This window comes from Lolium rigidum, chromosome 1, assembly GCF_022539505.1.
Source record: "Lolium rigidum isolate FL_2022 chromosome 1, APGP_CSIRO_Lrig_0.1, whole genome shotgun sequence".
In the NCBI taxonomy this organism is placed as follows: domain Eukaryota; kingdom Viridiplantae; phylum Streptophyta; class Magnoliopsida; order Poales; family Poaceae; genus Lolium; species Lolium rigidum.
The window spans coordinates 57,074,232-57,078,767 of NC_061508.1; the positions used below are offsets into that span (position 1 = coordinate 57,074,232).

The 4,536-nt window shown below is 47.7% G+C and overlaps 1 long non-coding RNA gene and 3 pseudogenes across 1 annotated transcript; all 4 read left to right on the forward strand.

Moving 5' to 3' along the window:
* Positions 1-187: 187 nt before the first annotated feature.
* LOC124673522 lies at positions 188-2,842 on the forward strand. Its single transcript, XR_006992766.1, has 2 exons — positions 188-280; positions 2,620-2,842. It is a non-coding gene; the product is annotated as an uncharacterized LOC124673522 (long non-coding RNA).
* On the forward strand, positions 375-476 carry LOC124685537 (annotated as a pseudogene).
* LOC124685540 lies at positions 659-756 on the forward strand (annotated as a pseudogene).
* LOC124685536 lies at positions 846-943 on the forward strand (annotated as a pseudogene).
* Positions 2,843-4,536: the final 1,694 nt, after the last annotated feature.

Below are 4,536 nucleotides of genomic sequence, written 5' to 3' on the forward strand. Positions count from 1 at the left end.
AATTTGGGTCTCGTCGGGCCTCAGCTACCATCTCCGGACATAGGTCACGGAAAAGGCAGGCCATTACGAAACGAAGCCCGGCCCATTGATGCTTCCAGCTTTTCCCACTATATACCCCTGACCAAACCCTAGCTTCTCCCGTTCTCACTCTTCAGCCGGAAATCGCCCGCAATGGTTCTATCCTCCAACGATTCCCCACATCCCAAATCACGCACCTAGATCCAGATCCGGGGATGACGTAGGCACGATGAACTCAGTGGGATCTCTGGAGCTAATCCCAGTTCGTTCTGCATGCTCTTCTTTGTGTTTTTGCATCGTGCGTCGTTTACTTCTCCTTTTCCCGTTCCTTGCAAAATTTCACCACACGAGCAAAATTAGCACATGACGACAAGCAAGACAGGGACTCTGCAGCGCCCCCATTCAATCGAATCGGGAGCGCGAATGATGCATCCGTCTATGGGAATCTCTGATGCTAGAATAAGATTGTTTCCATTGCTCATCTTTGTTTATGTGCATTTTTTTGTCTGCCTGTTTTTCAGTTTTTTCTGTATTTTTACATTAATAATGTCTGTGAATCTGACAGATTTAGTTTGCTGTGTATAAACATGGTTGGTGTCTGAAAGTACTTTTTATTTGCCATATGAACGAAATTAGTACAATAGCGTGTGATGACAAGCAAGACAGGGACTCTGCAGCGCTCCGATTCAAATCGTGGACGCAAATGATGCATCCGTCTATGGGAATCTCTGATGCTAATCTAAGTTTTCTTTACTCTCTCAATCTCTAACTGAATGATCTGAATCTGACTATTGTGTGTGCGTCGCAACAAATCGGCATGAACATAACTAGCATATGACGACAAGCAAGACAGGGACTCTGCAGCGTTCCTGATTTAATCGGGGACGCGAATGATGCATCCGTCTAAGGGAATCTCTGATGCTAATCTCGTTTTTCATTTTGCTTGTCATTTTCTTCGATCTTTTTTTTCTCTTTCTCCTATTGTACTATATTTCTTTTTTGGTTTAGCTGCTATGTAACTTTGTTCAGTACAGTTAGAGCATTTCGCCATGAGATGTGCTTGATCTTGGGCACTTTCCGATGTAGGGGGATCAACCGAACTGCCAGCCTCATGATTAGCATAAAGAACGGAGATCTTAATCCATTTCTCCGTTGAAGCCTGCTTGGCCGCTGTGCTAGGATTATGAAGCCTTCTTTGTTTCTTCGCTGGGTTTCTCTCAGGAGTAAATTACAAAACCCCCACAACATGCACGCACACACACACACACATTTTGCACATAGCAGGCTGAGTGGGCTCCGGGAATGGATGTGTAGAAGCAAAAGTTATGAAGGCTTTGGCAGATCTGATGGATTTCCCCACTTGAATCATGTTCCCCACCTTCCATTGGTCATTTCCTGTTGTTTCGCTGTAAAATCATCATATCTTGATTTACTGGGTGTTCTTAACAATCGTGTTAATTTTTCACTGGTACCTATACATATAATTTGTGTGTGAATTCAACTACTTATCTTTGGACAAGATAGTAGACATGGGAATGAAGTAAGAATATCAGAGTTGCTCTTTATCATATAAATGAATGCTGTGTACTTTGCCAGCCTTGTGATTACCTGCCCACAGAATTGATATCTGAATAAGCTCACAGATTTGGGATCTGAATATGATTCTCTGCTCTGTTGAAGCTTGCTTGGCTGCTGTAGTGGATCCAACTTCCTCTAATCCAAAGCTAGTCTTCCATTTTCTCTTAGGAGTAAACTGGATCATGCATACATCTATATATATACATTTCCTTCCACTATTGCTAGCCGTAGTTGGGCTCTGGACAGAGCATTTGAAGATGCAAAAAGTATGAAGGCTTCAGTGCACACAATCTTAGTTTGAGCAATTCTGATATTTTCTGTGTTTCCTATTTTCTGATGCATGAATTTGTAGAAATAGTTTTGATGTTCTCATTTTATGTTGAGATTTGCGATTGAATTTTTTGTGCTTTGTAATTGTGACATTCTGATCTAACTGCCTGATGATTATTAAGAAATAAGAATAGAGATCTGAATGCGTTTCTCTGTTGAAGCCTTCTTGGGCACTCTGGTGCATCGAATTGTATTAGCCTTTTGCTACTGCCATCAGACCACCACTGTTTCTTTCATGCTTGGAGCCTTGGACTATCAAGGGCGTGTTTGGTTGCTTGCATGGGTTTTTCCCCTTTTGGGGGAGTCTGCTGGAGATGCCCTTATTTCCTTCTGCCGAGCTGGCCAAGTGGTCTCCAGGGAACAAATATGTTGACGCAACAAGTATGAAGGCTTTGCAGATAGAAAGAATGTGCCTCTTTATCCTGACTTATGAATTCCTTGAACATCTGCAACCTTGAATTGCAATATGATGCATCTGCAACCTTGAATTGCAATATGATTACATTTGCAACCTTAAATTGCTGAATTTTCATGGATCTATGTTATGATGCCTTTTTTCTTCTGCATCCTTGATTTCTGTATTGTCATGCGTCCTTTCTCGCTAACGAATATTGGTGCTCTTGTGTCTTCCATCTGCATCTGCAATGTACACGGTGATATATCATTCTGTAACTCTGTCGGCCATTTTTGCAGGATGTGAGCAAGTTTCATGTGGTGTAGCATCTGTTGGTTGTCATGCATGCATGAAGATTATTGACTGTTTAATTTAGAAGAACTGAGCGATTTGAGAAGCAAAGATTAAGTTTTTGTTTTGTGGTACAAGCATACTGTTTTTACTCAAGTAAAATTCTCAACCTTGTATTTGATTCTTTGTAATTGTGATGTACATTCTTGACTTAATACTCCCTCTGCCCCATTGAACATGTCTGGGAGTTGTCTAAATTTAGATGTATACACGCTAGATACTACTAGATACATCTGAATTTTAATAATTCTTAGGCATGTTTCATGGGAGGGAGGTGGTATATATATGGATCTAGATAGTAGTTACATTTACTGTTAGGATTAGATTGTAACTGTTGCAGGCAGTGACTATACGGACTGACTGTATGGTATGACCATCTTCTCTTTCTGTAAGCATCTGTTCCTGGAGATACATCTATTGCTAATTGCTCCTCGTCCTCCAGGCTTGTAATCGACCTGACTCCCTGGGTCTGCACTCTGCAGGCACGAGGTGGTGGCGTGCCACCAGTGTATTCCCAGCGCAGCAGCGGTGGTCGCGCGTGACGCTGCTTCTACTGAGCGGTGGCCAGTGGAGGCTCTTACATGTGGTGGTGCACAATTACTGTTAGAGCATCTCCACCGGCGCCCTGCCCTCGCCCGCCCCGATAGCGGCCCTGATAGCAATTTGGAGGCCGGGAGCCAAAATGGGCTCGCACCGGACCGGCGTGCTCCAAACGGTGCCAGCGATCGCACCGGACCGGCGTGCTCCAAACGGTGCCAGCGATTTTTGGATCCCAATAGAAGCGTGCCAAAGGCGCGAATCGAGCGCGCTGGTGCATCACGGGGCTGAAAATTTTGGGTGTGGGAGCTGCCTATCAGCCACACAACAACATTTTCTTCCCCAAAACCTCGTCCCCTCCGTCGCTTATTTCTCCTGCCAGCCGCTCCATCTCCCATCGAGCTTTCAACCCGAAAAACTCTCGTTGTCGCGCCATGACATTGAAGAGGAAGGCTCCGGTGAAGGCAGCGAAGCCGCCGACGAAAACGCGCACCGTCATGGCGAAGGAGAAGCCGGCAACCATGTCGCAGGAGGACTGGGAGATGGAGATGGACCACCGCGCCTTCATCACGGCCGACCGTAGGAGGTGCTGCATCGCCGCCCTCGAAGCAGCGAAAGCGGCGGCCTCTGCGGAAGCGTGCCTGAGCTTGGCCGGCGGTCTGAACAGCATCTCGAGCTCCCCGTCGTCGCCGGGTTACTACGCGGGGTACACCGCGGACGCACCGTCGATCTCGCAGTTGGACGGTCGCGCTCGCTACTCCCCTGAGTTCAGCGACAATGACATTACCGTTGACAACAACGACCCGTTCTCGCTGGAATCAACGGCTCAGGGCAGCGGCGCCTTCCGCTTCCCTAACCTGAACGATTCGCCTGATCTGCGCCGCACGGAGGGCCACATGACGGACGGCACCGGCCTTCCCCGCCACCTCTTCCCCGACGATGGCACGCGCACCCAGCAGGTGTTCGGCAGCACGTCCGGCGTGTCCATGGGGCAGGATGAGGTTCGTTTCCTTTCTTTCTATGTGTTGTGTGCATCGTAGACACCGGCGGCGACTAAAAGTTTGCAACTTTATGCGTAGATTGCCGGCGGGGAGGAGATCCTGAACGGCATCATACGCGGCCATGCCTACGAACCCCCGGTCGACGACTACGAAGAAGAGGCCGACGAGGACGAAGGTGAGGAGGAAGTGCAGGAGGAGCTGATCGACGCCGTGACCGGCGCCAGCGTGAGGAGGACGCGCCGGCGGTCCGCTGGCACACATGGTCCGAGGTGGAGGTCCTTGGAGGATGAATGCCTCATCGAGGCGTGGAAGCAAGTGAGTTTTTGC